Genomic DNA, 13,251 nt, shown 5'->3' with positions numbered 1-13,251 from the left:
CTTCAGTGCAAAAACTCCAATGGACCATATGTGGGTGTTGATACCGGTTTTCAGTGTAGTTCATTGGTTGAATTCTCAGGATTATATTGGAGTCTATGTTTGTGTATGATGGGACTTGTCATTCATCAATCCATGAAAGATAGATAACTTCTGATGTATACTGAAAGCCACCAAGTTATGAGTTTTGTTCTCACATAATTAAAAAATATGGAACACCACCAATTTGCGTGTCATCCTTGCACAGGGGCCATGCTAATCTTCTCTGTATCATTCCAATTTTAGTATATGTGCTGTCGAAGTGAGCACACCAAATTATGTTTCCTAGGTGTTAATTGGGTATTAAATGTTAAAGCCTACAGTGATGTATTGCATTGTTTCCTCAGTTTCCTTGAATAATCTGCATTGATCACTAAGTTTAGCCTACTTAAGAATAACTCTTCTGTAATTTACCATAAACCCCTCTATTTCCAAGAAACAAATCTCTCATGACTCATCCATTTGTTAACACTGTTTTTTTGTTGACATGTGTTTTCATGTGGATTTCACCCAGGGCAAGCTTTTTGGTTCTTCTACTCTTGGAATTTACTCTTTTTATAGACTGTCTGGAAGTAAACCACTTTAAATGGCATTTGATAGATACCACTGGCATATTATCTCTTATCAGCTCTTATGATTTATCAAAGAAGTGATTTCCACTTATTTAAAAAAAGATTTCTATAGGTTTTTGACCTGTGTGTAATTTATTCTAATGGTGCTAACAATTGCCATCCTCTTTTTCAGTGTGTGAGTATTATTTTTTTCTATGGTAGCTAGGTGACACGGTGGATAGAGAGTTGGGCCTAGAGTGAGAAAGACTCATCTTCCTGACTCCCAATCTGTTCTCAGACACTTACTAGCTGTGTGACCCTAAGCAAGTCACTTTAACTCAGTTTGCCTCAGTTTCCTGATCCATAAAATGAGCTGGAGTAGGAAATGACAAACCACTCCAGTATCTTTGCCAAGGAAACCCTAATGGGGTCATGAAGAGTTAGACATGACAGAACAACAACAAAATGATTTTTTCTATAGCTATTTTAGGGTGATGGGTCCTATGTTTTGTTAACATGATATAGATTTTGTTATAGTACTTTTACAAATCTGCTTTTTACAAGTCTGTTTTTTCAATTCTGAAAATGTACATTAAGAAATATATTGAATATTCATTCTTTAATGTTTTCTTCCCATTCATCTTTGATTTCAGAATACCAACAAATCTGTTAACTTATTCACCTCATGGCCTCCTATGTGGCATCTTTATGCTTGGAGGTCTTGCCTGAAAGAAATGAAGCTATTTCTAAGTATCAACTTAATTTATTGGTTCAATGTAGTTTCCTGATTCAAGCATCAAGCTTTATCCTTCCTTGGGGTCCATTAAGATTTATGCTTACTGAGTCCAAATAACATCTTGCTATCATGAAGAAAGATTTCATGAGATGAAGTTACTGTTAGTTTGGCTTTCACTGGAGCCATAATGACTTGATCTCACCATATATAACAAGTGCTTGATGACATAATTTGATTTGACTTCTTTCATTTGGAATCTGTAATTGGTTTCCATTTAGGAGAAATGATAAGTAATTTAAAGGTAGGAAGAAGACAATGGGCTTAAATTATCTCTCTAAAAAATTAATATTTTATATCATATATTATTCTATTGCATATAATATATATACACATATACACACACATACACACACATATATACATACATATATATACACATATATACATACGTATATATATATACACATATATACATACGTGTATATATATATATATATATATATATATATATATATATATATATATACCTTACACAAATAAGCCATGAATGTGGATTTAAGTGGAAGGCTTTGTGTGGACACTTTTCAGCAACCTGTTCAGTGATAAAATGTTGCTTTGTACACTCCTGGAACTTTTTAACATGCCTCTTTTTTGCTCCTTAGTCAATATGTTCATTGGTTTTTATTTGAAGTATTTTACAGAATTTTTTAGTGATAGGCATTTAAATTTAATTTCCTACTTAATCAAAGAAATTGAGGCCATTCAGTGAGAGCTTCCTCTTCTACTCATCTCATATTCTTCTAACATCTTCCCTCATTATTTCTTCTACTGACTATCTCCGACAAAGAAGTATCTTTTCTCTTGTTAAAACCAGCCCCATAACGTATCTTTGATCTACCCCTTCCCTTTTTGTCTAGCAGAGAACAAATAGTAAATGGTAACAGTAAATAAAAAAGTAAATATCAGAACCAGAGTCAAGATTTGAACCTATGTCCTCTGACTCCAAATTGGCATGCTTTCTATTCTTTCCAGTACGTTCTGTCAAAGATTGATAGAAAGTGTAGCAAGCCAGTTAATTGGATCAAGTAGAAGTACTAAGGTGGAAATCCCCATTTCTTTCCCCACCCTCCAACCATCAGATCTTTCCATATCTTCAAATTCAAAGTCAAAGGACTATTGAGTCCTTGTGTTTTTTCACACAGGCCCCTATAGAATACTTCAGTACTTACGAACTCCTTGAGTAAAAGCTTCAGGGAAAAATAATTCATGGAGTGAAAAACAAAAATTCCAGCCACAGGTTCAATACATATAGAAATTATTGTATTTTAAAAGTTGGCTAGAACTGGCTTATGAATCTGATTGAGCCTGATGTCTTTTTGCAGGGCAAATTATTTATGGCTTACCCCTTTTCTCTTCTGTTTTGGCTTATTCAGTCTTTCCAATACTCGTTTTTATTAGTTTGAGTATTTTTAATCCTTTGATAGGTAACCTTCTATTTCATTTTGGTTCTAGAATTTAGCTGATAAGTGATATTTCTTCCTTCCTTCCTTCCTTCCTTCCTTCCTTCCTTCCTTCCTTCCTTCCTTCCTTCCTTCCTTCCTTCCTTCCTTCCTTCCTTCTTCCTTCCTCCTCCTTCCTTCCTTCCTTCCTTCCTTTCCTTCCTTCCTGCCAGTCCTTCCTCCCTTCCTCCCTTCTTTCTTTCTTCTTTCTTTTTAAATGGGGCAATGAGGGTTAAGATGACTTGCCCAGGGTCACACAGCTAGTCAAGGTCTGAAACCAGATTGAACTCAGGTCCCCTGCATCCAGGGCCAGTGTTTTATACACTGTGCCACCTAGCTGCCCCTAAAATGATATTTCTAAGAGAAATCTAACTATGTAACTCTTTTAAACAATAATCTCATTGATTCTTCTGCTAAGGGTCACAGAAATCTGACAATATGATATTAAAAATGACATAAATGTTGACCTAGAATGAGCAAGGTCTATAGAAGAATAGAAACAGAGCAATAATACATACTTACAATTTTGATACTAGTTCTGCTCTGGTCAGTTGAATGCTACCAAGCCTTTTTTTTGTTTGTTTCCCTATTCCTTCATAGATACCTGGGAGGTGGTTAATAAAAGAACTTGGATTGGGAATCTGCCAAATCTGAGAATGCACTGCTTCCTTTGCATTGGGTCATTTTACATGTCTGGGGGCTATTAGATGCCATGTAACCCAGTCAAAGGTTTCATTAAGCATGAAACAAAACAATCCATATGTTCCAGCTCTCTATTTGTTCATGGATATTCTTTCCATCAATATACCTCCAAGTCTTGGTGTCCTGTAATGTCATCTTACATACAGATTGATTTCCCCTAGAAATCCTGGATGTTCCTTCAGTCCTCCTTCATCCCATATAATCTATATAGACAGGGGCAGCTAGGTGCATAGTGGATAAAGCATTGGCCCTGGATTTAGGAGGACCTGAGTTCAAATTCAGCTCAGACACTTGACATTTGCTAGCTGGTATAGACCCCTGGGCAAGTCACTTAACCCTCATTACACTGCAAAAAAAACCAAACCATACCCAAACCCAAACCAATAATCTATATAGACCTGGACATACCTGCTCCCTGTTAGCAACAGGAACCAAATATTAACTCTGCTTGACATTTAAAGATTTTCACAACCAAGTTCCAGCCTAGCTGTATTGCACTTTACTCTTCCTTCATTCACACTCTCACACATGGCTCTTTATATTTTTGATTTTGTACCTTGTGCTGGCTGTTCCCTATACCTAAAATATATGCTCTCTTTCCAACTCCAATCTCTCCAAATCCCTATTTTTTAAAGTTTTTTTAAGACCTTCTTACTAACTTGTCTTCATTTGTTTTGTATTGAATTTGTATCTATTTTAGGTATTCCTATAGATGTGCATGATTGTTCATCTAGCTAGAATATAAGTTTCTTGAGCACAGGGACTGTTTCCACATTTTTCTTTTGTATTCCTAGCACATTGTTTGGCATGTAGTTTCCCTGAATAAATGCTTGCTGATTGAGCAATTTGTCACTATAAGTTTCATAAACACTGAAAAGAAGGTGTATTTTTTTTTTGCTTGTTCCATTAAGTTCTCTAAAACATCAGTTTGTCTGATTAATACTGTTTAGCTCCCTGATTTCTTTCTTGTTTATCTCCTTGATGGATACATAAAATACACTGGAAAATGGGGTGGAAAAATCTCCTATTATTATTTTTAAAATCTAAGTCTTCTTATAGGCTATGAGTCTTTCTTTTATAATTTTGCTACAATTATTAGATGCAAATATATTTGATATATTCTCATATTTCAAAAAAGCTATTAGGATATAATACCCTTCTTTGTCCTCTTTCAATATTTTCTGGTATAAGTTTGGCTCTACCCAGATATTGCCTTGCTATTTGTTATTTGGCACTGCTTCTGTGGGCCAGTGCTTTAAATGATGCAGTGCTCAGTCCAAGAATAGAGATCGTAGCTCATCCCTGTCTTCTCATCCTGTGCATGCTCTTGTCTGCGTTCTTCCATAAAAAACTCCACAAATGATCTACCTAATGTTCTGGGAAACTTTCTCTAGATTTCTTGATCAATTAATTAACCAACAATCATTATTAAATGCTTTACTATTTGCCCGACACTTGCCTAATGATGGGGATAAAAAGAAGGCAAAAGACGCCCTTGCCCTCAAGAAGTTTACAATCTAAAAGGGAGAACAATGTGCAAACAAATATGTACAAGGCTTATTTTAGAGAATAAATAGGAAATAACAGAAGGATGGCACTAGCATTAAGAGGGGTTAGCACCCCTGTCCCTCCAAAGTAACAATGATCTTAGTTGCTAAATCAAATGTGCCTTTTCTCAAACACATCCTGAAGAGGTGAAATTTTTGCTGGGAATTAAAGGAAGCCAGGGAAGTCAGTAGGGCAGAGATTAGCATTCCAGGCATGGGGAAACTCCATGGCCAAGGGCCAGAGCCTTGCTTGTGGAGAAGCCAGGAGGCAAGTGTCAGTAGATCAACAATTTGGTGAGTGAGGAGGAAGGTGTAAGAAGAATGGAAAAGGGCAGCTAGGTGGCACAGTGGATAGAGCACCTGCCTTGGATTCAGGAGGACCTGAGTTCAAATCCAGCCTCAGACACTTGACACTTATTAGTTGTGTGACCCTGGGCAAGTCACTTAACCCTCATTGCCCCATAAAAAAAGAATGGAAAAGTGTGTGGGGGGCAGGCTAGGTTATGAAAGGCTTTGAATGCCAAACAGAACATTTTGTATTTGATCCTGGAGGTGATAGTCACCAGACTTTACTGAATGGGTGTGTGTGTGTGTGTGTGTGTGTGTGTGGCATGGGTCCATACTTTAGGAAAATAATTTTGGTGGCAGAAAGAAGGATGAACTGGAGTGAGGAGGGACTTGAGATAGGTAGACCCTATCATCAGGTTATCTCAAGTTCGTATGTGAGGTGAGGGGGATTTGCATCAGAGTGGTGGTAGTGTCAGAGGAGAGAAGGGAGAGTATTTGAGACATGTTACAAAAGTGAAATTGACAGGCTTCAGCAACAGATTGTATATGGGGGTGAGAAATAGTGAGGATGACTCCTAGGCTTAGAGCCTCAGGGACTGGGAGGATGGTGTTGTTCTCTGCAGTGAGAGGGAAGGTGGAAGGGGGGAGAGTTTAGCAGGAAAGGTGAGTCCTGTTTTGGATGTGAGCTGATGAGATCACCAAATGAGGTAATATAGAAGAAGACAAAAGGGTCCAGAACAGAAGGCTGCAGGACACCTATGGTTAGAGAATGTGATCTTGATGAGTACCCAGCAAAGGAGACTGAGTAGGAGCAGTCAGATAGGTAGGAGGAGAACCAGGAGAGAATGCTGAAAACCTAGAGAGAAGAGAATATCAAGGAGGGAGTGATCAGCAGTGTCCAAAGGCTGTGGCTATATCAAGAAAAATGAGAATTGACAAAAGTCCCCTGGTTTTGACAACTAAGATAATTGGCAGTTTTGGTGGAATGATAAGGTCTAAAGCCAGATAGATTATAAAGGGTTAAAGAGAAAGTGAGAAGAGAAAAACTCTTGACATAGTGAGGGTGCCAATAGAATCCATAGAATGCTCCTTAGTTATCCTCCTCTCTAATTACATAATCAGACTACTTCCTTTTTTGGGTCATTTCTCCCTGATGAAATACTTTGTGCTCCTCCTGTACAATTCTTTATTCATAATATAGTTCAATCTGCTCTTGTCCACCATTAGGCACTTCTTTGCCCTTCAGCTAATAGTTAGCTTTTATTCTTCTGAGATAGGCTGGTATCCTATTATCCTATACTCGTCTTCATGTGACTAGCCTATTGCCTTTTCAAATTCATTCATTTCCTTCATAATGTCATTTATAACCATTCTTTTTGTGGGGCAGCCCAATGTCACATAGCTAGTAACTGTCAAATGTCTGATGGCTGGATTTGAACTCGGTTCTTCCTGAATCCAGGGCTGGTGCTTTATCCACTGTGCCATCTAGTTAACCCTCATTTCTTGTTTTGAGATATTGTTGGGAAGTTCACCTCCAACTTTGATTTTTTTCTGATATCATGGCATTCTATAATTTGGAAAGAATAAAGAGAAGGAAAGGAAGGAGGAAAAGAAGAAAAGAGGAAAATACTTAAAATACAACAGTTGTCACTTTATACCACTTCTCTCACAGGACCATAGTGAGGATGGTGCCTTATAAACTGTTAAGCCTATAAAAATTGGAGCCACTATTAATTGAAATGCAATAAAAGTAAATGTGAAAATAAAGGATTATAAGTAGCAGTCACTTCATTAGAATTCAGTAACCAAAGGTATTTTCTAGCATTCAATTTGAAAATAGTAGCTCATGGCATGATTCAGAAAAGAAATATCATTTTATGGACGTATTTGAGGAAGAATAAAACTAAACATCCCTATTGAAATCTAGGATGTATCTAAAGGTTGATCAGAGATCTTAGAAATGGAATCTTAATTATAGGCATTATTTCAGGCTCTAAGGACATGCCTCTTCTTAATCCTGTCAAGTCTTTTGATCAGGCTGATAGAGTTTCTAATAGCACTTTACCTCTCACTGGATCTTCTGCTTGGCATTATTGAGTTTTATGAATTTTAGTGGTTGTTATTAATATTTTAAATAAAAGTGCTAACAAGAACCGCAATAATAACAAAAAGGCTTCCTAGACACATGGGATTGAGATTTCCCTAAGGACTGTCCCACAGCCAATAACCAGATAACTGTAGATGAACCATAGGCTTTAAATAATAGTCAACATTTTAAGACTGCAAACTTTGATGGAAATTTCTCTCCTGGTATTTGACAAAAACTACTGGGAAAACTGGAAGAGAGTATGGCAGAAACTAGGCATAGACCAACATCTTATACTTTATGCTAAAATAAAGTCAAAATGGGTACATGATTTAGAAATAAAAGGTGATACTATAGGTAAATTAGGAAAGAAAGTAATAGTCTACCTATCAGATCTTTGGAAAGGAAAACAGTTTATGACCAAACAAGAGAGAGAATATTATGAAATGCAAAATGGATGATTTTGATTACATTAAATTAAAAAGTTTTGGTACAAACAGAAACAATGCATCCAAAATTAGAAGGGAGGTAGAAAGCTGGGAAGCAATTTTTATAGCCAGTACTTCTGATAAAGGCCTCATTTCTAAAATATATCAGGAACTAAATAACATTTGTAAGAATCCAAGTCATTCGCCAATTGAGAAATGGTCAAAGGATATTGTAAGGGCCAAATTTAGTATGGGAAGAGTTAATTGGGCAGCTCACCATAATATTGGGGTAAGAAAGGAGATTAATGGTCTCTTTCAAAAAACAAAACAGGTTTTATTAATGGGAACAAATGTTAAAACACAAGTAAGGTTAATAGAGCTAGGGACAATAAGAAAGGAAATAAGGGAAGGAAAAAAGTACAACCCGCTTCCTAGATGATTAGAATCTAAATCTCTGGGATAAAAATGCTGCAGGCACCCCAAACCTTCCTCAAACCCAGCTAGTTCCAAAGAGCTAGCCTTGCCTCAACAACACAAACTCACCACTACCCAGAATCTGCAGTTTCAAGGAGAACCAGCTGTGCAGCGTTCCCTGGCCCGGAGTGAAGGTCTGACACACCAGCCTCTCTCTCCCTCTCTCCCTTCTGCAGGAGTAAATCCTCTCCTCCCTTCTCTCTCCTAGAAGCCACCTCTGCCATAGGTAACAGGGCTGTCCATACATACAGCCCCAAGCTAATTGGCTGACAGCCCTGATTGAGGGAACTAACAGGTCGACTCTACAAATGCAAGCCGGCCAGCTTCTGGATGCTGAAGACCACCTGACTTGTCCTCACCAGGCTTCTTGCCATGGAGGGGCTTCCCTATAGTATCTCCCCAGTAGGGGGTGGTATTCCAATTCTCACAATATGAATAGGCAATTTTCTGATGAAGAAATCAAAGCTATCTATTGCCATATGAAAAAATGCTCTAAATCACTATTGATTAGAGAATTCCAAATTAAAACAACTCTGAGGTACTACCTGACACCTATCAGATTGGCAAATATGACAAAAAAGGAAAATAATAAATGTTGGAGTAGCTGTAGAAAAATGGGAACACTAATGCATTGTTGGTGGAGCTGTAAACTGATCCAACCATTCTGGAGAGCAATTCGGAATTATGCCCAAAGGGCTATAAAGCTGTGCATACCCTTTGACCTAGCAATACTACTTTTGGGTCTTATTACTATATTATTATGCTTTAAAGTTTAAAAATCATTTTAATGCCTTATCTCAATTGAGCCTAACAAGGATGTATTCTTAAGGAGATACAATGGACATAATTTCCCCCATTATATAAATGAAGAAATTGAGGCTTGAAGAATCTTTTTATTTGTCCATGGTTACATAGGTAGTTGGTGTCAAAAGCAAGATTGGAATCCATGTTTTCCTTTATCCAAATTCAGTACTCTATCTACTGCTATATTGTCCATGTTATTGCCTTCTAGATCTCTACAGAGTATATAAGAAGTTTGGGGGTTTTCTTGTACTTTGTCACAACTAATTCCTTATAAATTTGTGGTGAGGAGCAGCTAGGTGGTGCGGTGGATAAAGCACCAACCCTGGATTCAGGAGGACCTGAGTTCAAATCCGGCCTCAGGCACTTGACATTTACTAGCTGTGTGACCTTGGGCAAGTCACTTAACCCTCATTGCCCTGCAAAAAAATTAATAAATAAAATAAATTTGTGGTGAATTGTGTTGAATTTAATCTTTTTAGCATGTTCATATTTGTATTCTGTGTCACTGATAAGTAGACCACATCATAACAAAGACTATGAAGTATAATCTTTTTCAGATTGATAAATCTCATTTAATCATGAAGAGAGCACTTTAAAAAATCACACCATTTAACTATAGCAGGATTCACCATCTTCAGCCTTGTATTTATCTCCTCAATTTCTTTTTCTGTTTTTCATGTATCCATTTCCTCGGATGGTTAATTCTCTTTAATAGCTTCTAATGTTTTTCCTATCCACTATTAAATGATCTTATGCTAATTTACATTTACAATGGAATGTAGGGCTTCTGCTTATTCACTTGAAACCCATGAACCAAAACAGTTATGTGAATTCTCTGATCAAGACCATTATTTCTATATCTAGCATAGTTCTATTTTTAACATAACCAACTAAGGCTATAATGAAGACTGAGGTGTTAAGAGGAAATTTACAAAGAACTGAATTTCATTAGATTTAATAATATATTTTTGATTGAAGTATAAAGTTTATATAGCATGATATTACAGTACAATGCAATACAGTGGATATTTATTGAGTGTCTACTGTGTAAAGAAATCTAACTTATATAAGATGTGACACCTACCTTCCAGGAACTTACACTCAAGTAGGGAAATAGGAAACCAAATAGAAATAGTTTCTTTTATTTTATCACAGATTACTATGCAAAGAGATAGCACATCTGTGATGTAAGGAGATAAACAAAAGAGGGCCAGCAAGCTTTTGTTGCTGGGAGATATGCATAAAAAGAAAGGACTGTGGATCTTGGGGTAAAGGAAGATGACTTTGGGGTCCTTATTGGGTTCAAGGAATAGACTTAGTCTTAGATTGGGATATTCTAGTACCTTTTGTTGACTTCTTTCCTAGGAGTATTGTGGTTTATATTTCTAAACTAGTCATTAAAATAACTGTATCTTATACTTGCAGGTTGAAGCGTCTAGCTATTTCATATCAATAGAAAGTAGTAAAGGACATTTATCTGATCTTGAGTAGTTTAGATATGTGGAGCCCAACAAATTATAACATAAAGCAACTTGACTAGGATGATACCAAATAAAACACTCAGTAGAGATGATAACATGGATAGTAGAGACATGAAGCCAAGCATGGCTATAACATGCTCAGCAGAGATGGTATGCCCTGCATAGAGAAGAAATATGATGCAGAAGTATAGAGACAAGTTCAACAGAGAATATTGACAATACTGCTGAGTAAGTGGAGTTTGTTGTCCTGACTATGTGTCCCATGGCTACATAATTTCTTGATCATAGGTGTTTTTATATGTGTACTCTCTTGTGGGAGAATATATTCCATGTGTATAAGAGGGACCAGTTTTTATGCTTCTCACTTTATTTGCCATGCTAATTTATTTATTCATTCATTCATTTTTAAATGTTTTATTAATTAATTAATCTATCTATTTATCTATTTGCCATGCTATCTTATTAAATACCTTTCATTTTGAATAAGTGTCCTTTGGCTGATTAGTAAAAATAAACACATTGATAGAGGCTTATGGAAATTGACTCACAGAATACCTCAAATATGAGGTAGCATTTCTAGTGACTCATACATACTGGACTATACCACTACAACTATAATACAATACTTTCATTAGAAGTATAAGAGTGGGATAGCATGGTAAAGTGGATAGTATTCTGCACTTGGAATCAGGAAGAATTTGGTACAAAGCCTACTTGTGAGAAATAGAAGGTATATGGCCGGGGGCAACTAGGTGGTGCAGTGGATAGAGCACCGGCCCTGGAGTCAGAAGGACCTGAGTTCAAATCTGGCCTCAGACACTTAACACTTACTAGCTGTGTGACCCTGGGCAAGTCACTTAACGCCAATTGCTTCACCAAAAAAAAAAAAAAAAAGCAGGTATATGGCCATGGGGAAGTCACTTGACCTAACTGAGTCTCAACTTTCTTTTCATCTTATAATATTGCTGTTATTTTGTATACAGTACATTTCACTTTGCATCAGCTCATGTATGTCTTTCCAGTTTTGTTCTGACAGCATCCTGTTCATCATTTCTTAGAGCACCATAGTGTTCCAAAATGACTAATATGGTAATGTGTGAGGTTTTTTGTTTGTTAGTTTTTGTTTTTTGGCAGGACAATGGGGGTTATATGACTTGCCCAGGGTCACACAGCTAGTAAGTGTCAGGCACCTGAGGCTAGATTTGAACTGAGGTCCTCCTGAATCCAGGGCTAGTGCTTTATCCACTGTGCCACATAGCTGCCTCAAGCCTCAACTTCCTTATCTGGAAACTGGGACTATTAATACTTGTACCTATTAGGTTGATTGTGAGATTTGAGAGATCATGGTTGTAAAGTCCTATGGAAACATGAAAGTGTTGCATAAATGAAAGCTATAATCATCAGAGACCTATGAAAGAAAATGATATGATTGATTGGAGCATAATAGTTGCTGCCAACTAAGGGGAAAGGGGTGCAGAGAAATCAGAGATGAGTAAAAGGCTACTAAACCTACATATCCAGCCCTCATCTCTCTCCTGAGCTCCAGTCCTTCATCTTTCAACTACTTGCTGAAATTTCTACCTGGATGTCCTACTGGGATTTCTAACATAGTAAATCCAAAACAGAACCCGTCATCTTTTCCATAAACCAATTCTTCCTGATAGGAAGTCATGGATAAAAGATCTAAAGGGAAATGGGAAAGAAAATGATCGTAGGGAGGGGAATAAAATTGGACACATAATCAGAGACACAGGGAACTAACTCTCTATCATGTAGAGTTATTTCTATTCCCAATATTCCCACAGGAATTGGCATTTCTAAGAGTGAGGGAGAACAAAAAAAAATAAGAAAGAATAAGAAAAAATAAGAAAAAGAGAGGAGAAGTATCTACAAAGCAATAATAGAGAAATTGTTTAGAAGAGAGCTCAAAATTGTTACTTTAGAAGCTTTCATTCCATGAGAAGTATAGAGAGATTAGAGACAGAAAAGGTTTAAAGACCTTGAATCAAAGAATAAATGTTTGGAATAGACAGAAAGGTAAGAGAATTAATGAAGCAAACAAGGTAAAGAAATCCTTCTTAGAAAAAGGGCACAGAAAATGAAAAAAAATCCTAATAAATAAAAAGTTGAAAGCGAGGAGAAGAGTGTAGATTTTAATTAACTACTTAACTGAGAAAAAGAAAGAGGAAAGAATTAGATAACCAAATAAAGAGAAAGAAAAAGGAATGAATGAATTAAATCAAACTCTAAAACTAGGGAGAGGGATGTTACATATGGGAGGGATTAAGATGGAGGAAAAGAGGTTTTGAGAAGTAGATTACCCTAATGCAGATTAAGCAAAAATCACCTACAAGATAAAGTTCTGTTTTAAGAGAGAAAAGGAAAACAAAAAAGTTTTAGTTCATAAAAATCAATATTAGATATACAAATGGAGGAAAATAGTAACTCTATTCTAATAGCCTTAAAGGTGAATGTATTAAAGAAGCCAATAAGATGAGAGTGACAGTTTCAATAAGAAAACAGCCTCACAATCTGTTGCTTATAAGAAACATACCTAAAAAGCAGAGACAAACACAGAATAAAAATGAGATGTTAGGACAAAATATACTGAATAAGGTA

At 36.5% G+C, this 13,251-nt stretch overlaps 1 non-coding gene across 1 annotated transcript; it reads right to left on the bottom strand.

Annotated features, from left to right (window-relative positions):
• Positions 1–201: 201 nt before the first annotated feature.
• Positions 202–306, bottom strand: LOC122744819. Its single transcript, XR_006355162.1, has one exon. It is a non-coding gene; the product is annotated as a U6 spliceosomal RNA (small nuclear RNA).
• Between the last annotated feature and the right edge of the window lie 12,945 nt (positions 307–13,251).

This window comes from Dromiciops gliroides, chromosome 2, assembly GCF_019393635.1.
Source record: "Dromiciops gliroides isolate mDroGli1 chromosome 2, mDroGli1.pri, whole genome shotgun sequence".
Taxonomy (NCBI): domain Eukaryota; kingdom Metazoa; phylum Chordata; class Mammalia; order Microbiotheria; family Microbiotheriidae; genus Dromiciops; species Dromiciops gliroides.
Note: the sequence above shows the minus strand (reverse complement) of the source record. Positions and strands in the feature narration are given on the sequence as shown.